This window comes from Camelus dromedarius, chromosome 17 (genome assembly GCF_036321535.1).
Source record: "Camelus dromedarius isolate mCamDro1 chromosome 17, mCamDro1.pat, whole genome shotgun sequence".
NCBI lineage: Eukaryota > Metazoa > Chordata > Mammalia > Artiodactyla > Camelidae > Camelus > Camelus dromedarius.
The window spans coordinates 9,192,595-9,206,321 of NC_087452.1; the positions used below are offsets into that span (position 1 = coordinate 9,192,595).

General features: G+C 40.8%; 1 non-coding gene across 1 annotated transcript; it reads right to left on the bottom strand.

Moving 5' to 3' along the window:
* Positions 1-12,571: 12,571 nt before the first annotated feature.
* Positions 12,572-12,641, bottom strand: TRNAI-AAU (transfer RNA isoleucine (anticodon AAU)). Its single transcript has one exon. It is a non-coding gene; the product is annotated as a tRNA-Ile (tRNA).
* Between the last annotated feature and the right edge of the window lie 1,086 nt (positions 12,642-13,727).

Genomic DNA, 13,727 nt, shown 5'->3' on the forward strand with positions numbered 1-13,727 from the left:
TTTCTAAGTATTGGAAGAGGCAAGAAACTGGGTTTATAAGATTTTCCCCTGAAAATATCTAACTCTCCAGTCATATTGGCATTTCTGGAGCACAGAGGGCCTCATCCTGACCATCATCCTGAATTCCTTCCCGTGTGCACGGCAGGTCAGCAACTGCAGTGGCAGGTGACCTGATTCCTGCAGAAATAAATAGTGGATGACAGTCTTTATGTTATAACCCCTTCCCTCTCAGTCTTAATTTGGGCTAAGTTTTGGGAAGTGTTCTGTGCCCAGTTTATCTCATAGCGCTGAGTGCTCATCGCCAGGTCAGGCGAGGATTTTGTTCAGAGACCACTCAGTGTGCTTTTCCTGGATGAGGTCTGGTTAACAGTGGCCAAAATCCTCTGGACCGCCTGTCTTACTACTCCGTAATGGTGAAAACGGTTCCCCCTTGCGGCTTCTTTCCAGATCCAGAGTTACACTAGTACAATATTGATCTTATGGGACTATACATTTGATGAGTTGTTTCAAGCCAACTAATCATCATTAATTCCGTCTGAAGCTCAGGTACACATCCAGTAATGCAAGAAACAACAAACTTATACAAGAGGCAGGACGCAAGCACTATAGCTAGCCATAGCAACAAGGCCACAAGCATGCATTTAAGCTAAGAACTTCCATTAGGTGCGGCCCAGGGTCTCCCCAGATCGGCTAAAACCAGTCTATTCTGAACCAATTGCTGTCTTTAAGAGAAATGATAAATTGCCCTTATTCATAAAGTTTACCAAAGATGTCTCGTGTACAAGGTGAGTGGTAGGTCACCGTGACCCCTTACAGGATTGAGAAATAAACATTATCTCCTAAGAGGTTACAGGGCTAGCGTCAGAAGTAGAAAAATTGATATCCGTGGTTGAGCAGGTATTTCTGCCATTGGGGAGGTCAGGTTAATGCACAAAGCAGATGCCCAGTGCACACCCCAGGGAAGGGAGAAGCCAAAGGGCAGAGGAAACATTTTATGTTTAAATTTTCTGGGCAGAGAAAACATTTTATGTTTAAATTTTCTTGTCTTTCCTTAAAATTTCCATTTTTATTTCATCCAACTCCGCTATCCATAAAGAAGAGAGGATAAAAATGAACATATTTCTATCTTTTTCTACGTATTGTTTTTAGATAATCATGTATTAACAAGGTCATATCCTAATTTTAACACTTAACACTGTATCGTAACTAATCCTTATACAATTAACTTTTATAGACATGACGATTTTAATAAATGTATAAGGTTCTATTACACAGTTATTTCAAGATTTATTTATTCTTTGTTATTGTTTTGGTGGGTATTTGTTATTTTCACTTTATCCCTATTAGGTAAGGTCTAAACGATCATCTTTGTACTTAAATCCTTTCGTATACTTCATTTTTTTTTTTTTTTAGAATGGACCTGCAGGAGTGAAACTACAAACTGTGAACATTTTTGAGGTTTGTTCCTTTAAATTTTTCATCTATAGTATATGAGAGGTATCTTTAAAAATGTGAAGTTACATATGCTTAACTTACAATTAAGAACCATGATCTTCTTCAAAAAAAAATCTAGATTACAAACGAATCTTTACTCCACCCAATACAAGCTGTGTATTACATGGTTAAAAGAAAGTTTAACTGTCGTTCTATGGCAAGACATAAAACATTTATTTGCTTCAGGTCTGGGGCTACAGAGGTAAGCACCACAGCAAAATCTCAGAGCAGCAAAATTAATCACCATGGACATTTCATTGTCACCGAACATAAATCAGAAGGCAAGCACTTCTCTCTGAGTGATACGAAACCAGCATAAACACGGAGAGAGAAATCTGATGCTTGTCAGTACCTGGTATGTACTTTTCACTGCTCCTACAAATAAGTAGTAGAATGTTGCACATGAATACCTTATATCTGGTGATTTATCTTCTCGACCACGTATTTACTCAGAGGAAAACTGGAGCCATAGCTTTTCCCCAGCACCCTGGTGTAAAAATGCCAAAAGATAAAGTAATCTAAACATCAATATAAATTGCTGAAGAATCCAGGAATACATCCAACTTAAAACGATCATGGCCAATTCAACTGCTTAGAAACACCGTCTGTCTCAAACCAGATGGGTAGGAGGCCACATGTACCACTTTTTAAGCGACTGGAAAGACTGGAAATGGTACAGACACTATCTCCCAGACCAGATTAGAATCCCATCTCTGCCAGTTACTGCTGTGTGATTTGGAGCAATTAATCTATTCAAAACTGTTTCTTTCACTGCAAAATGGGGGGCATATTACCTACCTCATAGGTTGTAATTAAGAATAAGTAAGATAATGTACCCCAAAGTGACTACTACGGGGCCTAGAAAATAAATCTCAATTGACAGTGGTTCAGTCAGAAGCTCTTCCGACATTCAGAGGATCAAAAACTTGTATCGCATCAGCTCAATAACTTTGTATATCTCTTAAACGAAAGTAAAAGTAAATCTTGCCTTTGTATTTCGCTGGCTTAAACTAGCTTAGAACTTACTCTAAATTATAAGAATCCTAATTGTGATGCTTCTGTAACTCTCTTTAATTACCTTGAACACAGAACTAGATAAATAACTTTAAAGTCTCATAAACAAATTCGTGCTTGGGGACAACCCTGATCCAAGCGAATTTTTCCATGAGCTGCCAAGCCTTACATTTTTCAACCTGTTTGTATAAAATCCAGGCGTCGTTTCATTGTACACATTTTATAAGCACTATTACTGTTTCTTTCACTTTTATTAAAGAAGAGGAATGATTAAAACCCCCATAAAGTGCAAATAAGAGCCCCCTAGGGTGAGAAGGCATAGTATTGTATTGTATGAGATACTTACTGAATTCATCAGAGTTGGGGAAGATGTACATATATTACGGAATTCTTAAAAATGCACATTGTTGACTTGAATGCAGTGCTTTAGTGGAGAACATTTCCATTTGAACCTTTTAAAAATAGACACTACAATATCTTTCTGACAGAGAAGCAAGATCATGGGCAATCTACTGAAATCCATTATGCAAATTAACTGCTGAGGCTTATGAGCCAAAAACAGGGCGGGTGGCCACAGCACATCAGAGCAGAAGAGAGTTCCAACCTCTGCACAAACCCTGCTGTGTATGGCTGCACAAGAGGAGTCACTATGGGAGTTCACCATGACTCTCCTTTATACATGTATGGACAACTTAGGAATAAGTTTTTCCAGAAGCAGAAACTGGTCCAATGATTTGAGCGTCATGATCTGTTAAGAAAATACTCTCAGAAGAAACCAGTAAAGGAGTAGGGAAAGGAGGGCAGGAAGGGAAAAGCAGCCAAGAAGGGTGCACTTCAGGTCCAAGTGTAGACTCAGTTTCATTCTGCTGGACTGTTAGCTGACATCTCAGAGTTTCTCTGGAGTCACTGGAGCCGGGCTTTTGTGCTAATACATCAGAAAGCCTTTCCATCACGGGTAGCCTGGCGGAGGAGAGATGTAAATAACAGGACATCTTCGATTCTCCCTAAGGGGCAAGGAGGCTCCAGTACCCAAGAAGCCTCCCCTGAAGTTCACAAGTGTTTTCTTTTAGCAGCAAAGTGTGCAGATATTGGGAAAGGGATTCTAGAAGATGTAGGTGGGCACCAATTCATCTAATTCTTAACTGTGAAAACCATTTTAGATAAGTGTTTAGATCATAAAAGTACGGTTTCCCCAGTGGTAAAGTTTCTTTTCATTTCATAAGGTTATTTCTCTTTGCTATTTTCAACAAGTCATTCAGTACGTTTATTAATTATCTCTTAAAAGTGGGGGACCCCCCCATAACAATGAGTATACTTGATTAAAGCAACAGAATTAACTTGCTTTTCACCAAACACTGTCCCCTGGTCACTCAGTGATTCACATTGATCCAAATTCCCCACAAATAGAGGGGAAGATGTCTACAGCAAATGCGCAGAACCATCCTCTCCTCAGTGCACAATTCAGAATGCATTCCCTACAGACAATGAATCAACGGCCTTAGGTGCCATCTTAACCTGTAAAAAGGAGTTTCATTCATGAGAGAGTAACTTATCAGCAGGGATGTAAAAGCGGAGATGGCCCGTTCTGAAAATTCATAAATCTTCATATGAAGACACTTTCTCAGCCCTCACCAACCCCACCTCTACAAATCCCAAATATCTACTTCCTCCCTTTGCCAGCTGTGGCACTCCTCAAATAATGACCAGCTGGGGCTCAATTTATCATTTATTTGGTTGGTCCTTGATTGACTTGGTGGAGCAACCCACCTAGTTACTCTCAAAAGCTTTTTCATTTAGCAAGTGAAATCGTCCTCCCATCTTTTGTTGCCTGTAGAACTGAGCGCCAGCATATATATTCTTTTCACATATGATTTTGTCCTGTCCCTGCAAAGCACACTCTGGGTAAATGGAGACTGTTTTATTACATCTTTTAAACGTCAAACATATGGACCAAAATTGACTGAGTACATCTAACTCAATCAATCAACATTTTTAGGATCTTCCTACATTCCTCCTTTGAATAATACTTTTATAATTTCTCATATTACAATCTCCCCTTTCATACATTTTCATTAGCATACTTTTTGCCTGTCTTCCCAAATATTTTATGTGACGTATCCAACATTTTGACAAACCCACCAACTATTTTCCACTACAAGAATAAGCTACTTTTTCTCTCTAGGTTTTTGGGGGGAGTGCTGTTTTGGATCGTTTGCAAATACCTCCATTCTTTTAAAACAAAAGCTTAAATTCTCAAGGTCCTTTAAGAATAAAACAGAGTTGGGGTAGACCTAGAATACTTCCTTTAGAGACTTAAACCAACAGCTTTAAGCAGTAAGTGTAATGAGGATAGCAGAAAACCACAGGGTTCAGGTTAAGCAATGACACTGAGCGGTACTTTCTGAATGTGTTTACCACACATTCCTATTATATGCATGTTTCAGTGAAATGCAGGCTTTTAATGAAATGGAGCAAAACACTTCATAAAAAGTTAGGGAGCTGATATCTAAAGTGTGCAATTTTCTAAATTACTGTAATTGAAGTTATTGTTGGGTTTCAAGAGAGATGACTTCAAGAGTTCTCTAATTGGTCCCCAAGCACGCCAAGATTTCACCAGATAATGAAACGCTCCCATTAACACACACGCCCGTAAAGTCCCCAGAGAAAACTGCTAGTTTCCAGGTTAGTGAAGATGCCAAACCTCTCACTGCTCTGTGTTCCCGGTGGGTGAGTTGACAGAGAGGAGAGAAAGGTTCACATGCAATTGCTCTCTCTACACCACAGGCTTTTCTGGTGGTTAGGTGAGGAGGTGGAGGAGGCTACCAATAATTCATGACATAAAAGTCAGGAAATTTCCCAGGGGCAACAGAGCTACAGAAAGCTCTACAACGATGTTGTTTACAAAGATACATAGTAAGTAACTCTATTTCTCCACTAATGTAAGTTCTGTACATCTCACCGCTAAGGAAGCCAAGCAAGGAAAACAGAAGTCAGTTGCATGTATCCTGCTCAGAGTCAATGACTTCACTGAACAGTGATTGTGTTTGCCTCTGTGAACTTGCCTGGAAATCTACAGCCAGAGGCGTCTACACATAGAACCACCCCATCACTAGAGCCCACCCCACACCCTTTACACCAGGTCCAAGATTCCATTAGTGAGGGAGAGCTATTCAGGCAGTTTAACTCAGACAGATGAAATGAATACGAACAGTATGATTGATAGGAAACTCACTGACTGTCTTTACTTTTCTGTAATTAGGATATTTCTTGCTGTGACACAAAGTATTTAGAGGAAGATAAGGAAAAGAATTAGGGAGGGGAGAGAAAAAGAAGCAAGTGGAGAGAAGGGGAGAGAAGATTTTGCTGGCCTCAGAAAATGAGTAAGAATATTTCCTCTGCCTACATTTTTTTGAAAGAGCTTGTATAGAATTAGTACTATTTATTTCTTGAGTGTCTGATGGAATCAACCAATAAAGCAAGATGACCCTGGAGTTTTCTTCATGGGAAGCATTTTCTTAAATAAACATTCAATTTTAGATTAATTTTAGACTTACAGAAAAGTTATCAAGATGGTACCAAATCTTCGCTTATCCTTCACCTAATTTTACCATATATGGGCTTTTTCTACCTGTGTACAATTGATATTTCAGGCCAGATAATCCTCTGCTGTGGGGCTGTCCCATTTCTTGTTGGATGTTTACCAGTGTGCTGGCTTCTACCCACTGGATGCTGGTAGCACCGTCCACCAAGTTATGACAGCCAAAAATGTCTCCAGACATTACCATATGTTCCCTGGGGGACAAAATCATCCTTGGTGGAGAGCCACTGCCATAATGTTAACATCTTACACAACCATGGAACATGTGCAAAAGTACAAAAATTACACTGGAGCATTAACAACAGACTACTCAGATTTCATCAGTTTTTCTATTAACATCCTTTTTCCGTCTGAAGATCCAGTCCAAGATATCGTATTGTACTTAATAAGGGGAGTATTTTAAAATCAAATTTCCTTAACTTTATATAGGGTCATTCAGCCCATTTCTTCTGGGGTCACTTTGGATAAAAAAAATAGATCTCTCTCACGGACTTTGTCCATTTCACCTAAGTTGTCAATTTTGTTGACATACAATTGGTTGAGCATGACTTTTCTCTATTATCCTTTCACTGTCTGTAGAATGTGTGCAAATAACCCCATGTTCACTCCTGATACTGAAAATTCATGCCCTCTTATTTATTGACCACTCTGGCTAGATGCTTGTTTGCTGTCTGTTTTATTGACCTTTTCCAAGAACAAGCTTTCAGTTTCACCTATTTTTCTCCATTGATCTATTTTCTATTCTAGTAATTTTTTCTAGTATCTTTACTGCTTTCTTCTTTCTACTCTTGGATTTAATTTGGTCTTGTATTTTAGCTTCTTAAGATGGAAATCAATTATTATGTGAGATTTTTCTTTTTCTCCAATATAATTTAAAACTATAAATATACCTCTGAGCACTGATTTGGATGCATCCTGCAATTTGTGTATTTTGTGTTCTCATTTTCATTTAGCACTTGGTTGAAAATAAATCTCATTTTCTTTTCTGATTCTTCTTTGACCTACAGGTTATTTAGAAGTGTGTGTTTAGTTTCCAAATGTTTGGGGATACTCTTGATATTTTTTGTTAGAAATGTCTAATTTATTATTTGGTAAGAAAAAAATACCCTGTATCATTTAAATTCTTAAATGAAATTCCATTTGGTTCGCTTTCATATTTTCGTTCTCTCCTCAACATGTCATAGTTTCCTTTAAATCTTGTCCTTAGTCCTAGAAGTCACATTTCTAATAGCTGTTTCTAAGTCCTTATCTGCTATTTCTATCATTTCTGTCTTGCTCCTGGAACTTTTGAGATTCAGTGATTTTCTTCCTATATATTACTCATATTTTCTTTCTTCATGTGTTTATTTTTGATGGATGTCAGATATTAGGGATTTTATGTTGTTGCCTACTGAATTTTTTACTGAATTCCTGAAAGAGAACAGGATTTTGTTCTGTCAGGCAGTTTAGCAGTTACTGTAAATCTGGCTGATGTGTTCAAGGCTTGTTTATAAGCTTTTAAGGGAACATCTATCGTAGCCTTTACTCGAGGGCTAATTTATCTCCACTCTGAAAGTGTTAGCATCCTGACATCTCCACTAAAGTCTATGTTTATTCAGTGATGTCTCTCCACTCCAGCTGGCGGGAATGCAAAAGCCTCCTGCTCGGCATGAACTTTCAGCCTCAGCTCCCCTGTAATCACTCCTTCCCTGCCAGCTCTTCTTTGCCCAGTCTCATGGGATTTCACCCCACATGTATACATACTGTCATTCAAAGATTTAAGAGGAGTCTTTTGCAGGTATCTGTAGAATGTGCTTTCTTTTCCCATCTGTGAAGCTAGCTTCTGCCCAGCGTGCCACACCTCAAATTCCAGCTGTCTCAGCATCCCTGAGCTCTGATCTCTGTCTCATCATCTACTAGGCAAGACTGCAGAGCTCTGTGGGTTCTTCCTTCCTGAGCCACTGTGGAGAAGGTGATTCTAGGAAGAAAGGTGTGGTACACAGCGTTCACTTTGTTGGTTTGCCTTCTCTCATGAATCACAGTCCGATTTGGCCTGACATCCAATATTCAAAAACCACTGTTTTGGGTGTTTCCACCAGTTGTGGACTTATTTCTGCCAAGAAGGCAAGCCCTGGAACAGATACGCTTTTGATGGACACAGATGGAAGTCTCCATGCAGCCTTCTGATGGGACTGTCTACCTCTTACTAATTGTACTCATGACCCAGCAAGTGTGCTGGGTGCTGTCCCGGGTACTTTACTGTAATAAATCAGGTAACTTCAACCGATGTGCGAGACCATTTTTCTTCCTGTAACACTGAGGGTCCAAAGGTCGTATGGGTAGTAACTGACTGATTTGCAACTAGGCCTTTTAGTTCAGTAATTTTTCTACCCAACAAGCAGTGTCATGTTTATAGGGACTTCTGGATGAGTCTTCTGGAACTAAATTTCTCCATTTAATTTCTTTGTTTGTTTGTTTGTTTCTTAAGTTATCACTTGATCTTACTCTCTGCTTTGAGAAATTATAGGTATGAATATGCTTGTTGAACACAGAGGTCTACTGAGGTCCAGAGGGCTCAGTAATTTTCTCAAGATCCTACAAATGATTAACAGTAAGGGGAAGTGGGGAAATAACAAGGGTAAGAAGCACTTACATCTCTGAGTAGCTACAACAGCATTCCTTCTACTACAGCCTACTGGAGAGCACTGATTATTTAACTGACGGTACTTTTTTTTTCCCCAAGGAAGCAACCTCGAAAACAATAAATCCTTAATTTAAATTAGCATCGTCAGTCTACCCTTCCAGCTCACCCTCCCAAATCTGCTCTCCAGAAAATGAAATGAGGTTTAAATGCACAGACATTCTGTCAACCGTGTCCTTAAGGAACAGATTCCATGGTCGGCTTTGTTTGAAATGACTGTCATGAGTTGACTTGTAAAAAGTAATTGGTCCTATAATTTCATACATGTCAAAATCGGCCACACACTGTTTCCTAATTGCTGGTTTGCGTGTGCACACAGGTGTTAAATCAATTTAGCTGCTCTGGTAGCTCTCTGGCACTGTCTATCCACTACAAAATAGTAACATGGCATGATCGTTCCTAGCCTATGGCTCAAGTCTTTCAAAGCCTTACGTCTCATCTATGAGATTATGTCAAGGTCATAGAGCCTTCTGGGCCTCAGTTTCCTCAACTCTAAAATGGCAGCTGGAGATAATTGGCCTAAGTAACTTGAAGGTTCCTTCTGACATTTTAGAATTCTATTCTTAAGCACATTTAGCTGGAATTTTATCAACTGGGAATACCTATTAGCATGTACTCATCCAGTCCAATGATAACCCAGCTTTAAAATGGTATTGAGACAGGAGGGAAGGGGGCAGGGCACAACACAACCATTAGAAGAATGACATAGCCCAGCTGTTGAGGATATGACAGAAAGTGGTTAGAACCTACTAGCCCCAGGATGCCGGAAGATTCAATTTCCAGGAGACCTTGAGCCTCATTATATGCTCATTATAATACATTAGCATGCTAAATGACACACCCGCCAGGCCCATGACAGTTCTGAGACTCATCACACAAGGCCAGAAAGCGGGCAGAAGCCCAATTTCTGGAAATCCCTGCCTCTTCCCCAAAACAATTGGAATAATCTTGTCACTTGTTAGCCTATGAAATTGACCAGCCCGTAAAAACTAACCATCCCCACAACCCAGGTGCTCTCACCTTCTGAGACAGCCTGTATTCTGTCTATGGCACGTCTCTCTCTCTCTCTGAATAAACTTGCTTTCACTTTACTCTGGCTCCCTCTTGAATTCTTTCCCGCATGAAGCCAAGGACCTTTACTTGGCAGCCCATCCCAGGAACTCGCCCAAGACCTGGAACATGACCATTCTCGCTTCTGCAACAGTATCAAGTCATCTAAATAAAAGATACAGTATTTTCTGTATACATGAAATACTTAGCAGCTTCTAATTATTTGAAAAATCAATGAAAGCCATCTAGAACGTAACCTATAGATAGGACAAAAATACGCCTTTGCTCAGTGGTTCTCAAAAGACAGCGTGTATCAGAATCCCCCGGTGAGTTTGCTCAAATACAGATGACAGGGCCCCAGCCCCAGGAGGTCTGGGGCGGGTCCTGAGAAGTGAGATTTCTGACAGATTCCCAGGTGATGCTGATGCCAGTGGTCCTCAGACCACATGTGAAGAACCACCTACTTCGCCCAACCCACTGCTTTCCTCTTCTCCAATACTGTATAGATTAAGAAACGGAGGTGCAGAGAAGTTAGATCATCTGTCCAACATCACATATGTGAATGAAAAATGCTGCCGACAATAACAGCAAACAAAGATGCCACGGCCATCAAGCCATCAGCCACTACCACCACCATCCCCACCCTCAACCGTGAGCTAGAGGGAACTCAGGATAGAGACCAGTAGGACACTGCTGCCCCAATGGTGCCCCCTGAGGGGACTCAGGATGGGAAAGAACAAGATACTGGCCACAAATAGCTAAAGTGCATATCAAAGCCCAGATTCTTGCATCTTCCCATCCATAGAAAAGTGGTAAATTCATTAACTTGAGATATCCGATTTTCTTTAACAGTAATCTTTGCTGTTCCAACTACTCCTATATACCTGGTTCCTCCCTTACCTCTTTGGAGCAGTCCCTCAGATCTATCTGAGAGGCTGCCTCTGGGGCTTGAAATCCTCACAAAGTCTGCCCAATAAAACCTAATTCTCAACTTCTAGGTTGTGCATTTTTTCCAGTCGACCCACAGTAAGTTCCAGAGTCAGGTCTTCCGGTCACCAGCCCTTTGCACTGTTTCTGCATGATCTCCTACACGGTCCCTGGTTTTCTGTAACTCTTAGAGACATATCTCAAAAGCACGCCATCAGTCTGTTTCTCTGGATCACAATGCTACATGGTGCCTTCTGTGGACACAGTGAAACTGAACTGTGGGGCCCTCCTGGGTACACAGCCTTTCCATGTCCCCCGTTACTTGTTTGTAGGAGAAAGGCTTCAGCCTCCCAGACTTTCCTGAGTTCCAAAGGGCAGAGTCAAACAGGTGCTAATCAGGGAAGTAAGGGCACACAGAACAAAAAAGGAGCAGTCAAGAAACAACAGTGCAGTGATTAAAGCAGGATCCTGGTCCCTCCTCAAGGAATATATGTAACAATATCTTTGAGTTCTGCAGGAACTAAGGCCCCCACCAGGTGGAGGATGGTAACTTCAGGCTGAGCACGGGATTCCTGGAGCACTCTCCCCTTACCTCACCCCCAACCAATCAGAAGGAAGTCACACACCCTGCAGCTCTCACCCCAAATTTTGCCTATAAAAACTTCTCCCCAGAAACCATCAAGGAGTTGAGGGCTTTTGAGCCCAAGTCACCATTCTCCTTGCTTGGCGATGCAATAACCTTTTTCTGCTCCAAACTCAGGTGTCGGTTTGCTTGGCCTCACTGTATGCTGGGCACATCAACTTGTGTTCAGTAGCAACAGTGAAGCACACAAGCCATGACAGACGTGTAACCTAAGAAATGAAAAACTCAGGGAAATTACATGTTACCTGCCCTTTAATCGCATCAGTGTAACTTGGTACAGCACTTCTAACTTCAACCTATTGTTTCTGTTTTTCCTGAATTCCCTGAGTTTTCAGAAGTGCTAATATTTATTCGATGGCCAGAAATGTTAAGTTAAAATAAAGCCACTTTGCATAGCAATGTTAACACTTAAAATTAAATATATAGGGAATGTTTCATACATGACAAATCTATTAAGAGCATCCTGTACCCTAGAAGTCAAGCAGATAAGAGACTTTAGTAGTACAGAGCTGAGATGGAAACCCAAGAATTCCGATTCTAAAACCTGTAACTGCTGTATGAGTATGAAGACAAAAGATCTGTATTCCTCCAGCTTTGTGGCATTGTGGGTGCATTTTGCACAACAAAGACGTTGAATGGATCTGTTGTTTATTTCATTCTATTTTCTAACTCCTTCCCCTTCAGCTGAAGCTCTGAGATGAATCACCCTTGGAGGAAGAATTAGGAGAGGAAGGGAAGGGAAAAGGAGAAGAAAAGAAGAGGGAGCAAGACAAATGCTTCTCAGGCCATCAGACCCTGATGAAACTGACGGAACTCAGCGAGGCCAGGCAAGTCCAAAGAACTGAAAATCAGGCTCTGAGGCCAGTTCAAATGACAGGCTCTTAATTAGGGCTTTTCATGGTCCCTTGTGATCTAAGTAATAAATCACAAGTCACGGGAATGGTGGACCTTGTAACTACGTGTCAGAGGCACTAGACCTGATTAATCGGGTTCTAGGAAGTTAGCTAATTAAACCAGCATCAACACCTTCTAAATAACTCTAAATTTCAGTTTTGCTTTTTCTTTAAGAGAAGAATGAGTAATGAGCATTGATTGAGACAACTCATCATTGCTTAGAACAGCAACCGTTAACCACAAGCACATAGTGTTGTTTTTTTTTTTTAAATGGAGTTACTGGGGATTGAACCCAGGACCTCATGCATATTATGCATGCGCTCTACCACTGAGCTATTTCCCACCACCCAGTACATAGCATTTTTATCTTTCTCTTCCTATGAGACCATTTCTTATCTAGAACAGTGAATCTCAGCTCCAGCTTTCCATGAGAATACCTGGAGAGTGTTATAAAATACAGACCCAAGTCTCAACCCAATACAACTCACTGAAAATCTCTGTAACTGGGGCCTCATTAGGTGTATCTAACCTGTAGCCTGGATGGAGAAAGCCCTTTCTAGAACCGTCTCCGTAAGAGTTAAACAATGTACAGTTACATTTTGCCTCCCCATGCCACATCAAGATCTATTTTTTATAGAGGAACTCGATCTCCCAGAGCTTTACTGCCCTACTCAGTAAAAGGGAGATAATATGACAATGACATTCTGATTAGCGTGAGATTAAATCACTTACAACAGCACCTGTTACGCAGTGAGCACTGTCATTACTTCCAAACCTCTTCAGGAGATAGGCCAGCATAAGAGCTGAAAATGCAGACGTTAGAGTCACAGGAACCCACTGTTTAGGTCCTAGTTCTGCCAACATACCATGTGATCCTGCAAAAGGTATCTTATCTTCCCAGTCACCCACAGGATGGAGAGAATAAAACGGTTACTCCATGATTGCTGGGAAGATTAAGGTGAAACAATGTACGTCACACGCTTAGCACAGAGCCTGGCTCCACAGAAATTCTTGCTGTAATTATTACAGCAAACTTAAGAGGAAAGAATGAATTCATGAGACACTTCGGTAAGGTCTTTCGTTGGCTTTTCCCTCTCAGGTGACAGGGAAGAGTGTGTTTATAGAGGTCACCAATCTTTTCTCCAGGAGCCTGAAAAATGAGAACAATCCACAGAGGAATTGGTGGAGCTGGAAACTGCAGCCCTCAGTTATCTGGGGAGAAAGCAGATTATCATCATTAATGTCTGCTGTTTCCAGCCCAGACGCAAGAGCCACAGGCATCTTAATTATAAGCAGCTTCACAAATTAATCTTCATAACCCTAATACTTCAGAAATTAACCTCTTGTCCTGAGAAGGTCAAGTTAAATGTCAGCCCCGGACGGAACCTGAGGGAGCGTTCAGATCCAGCGTCAGCAACACAGTTGGC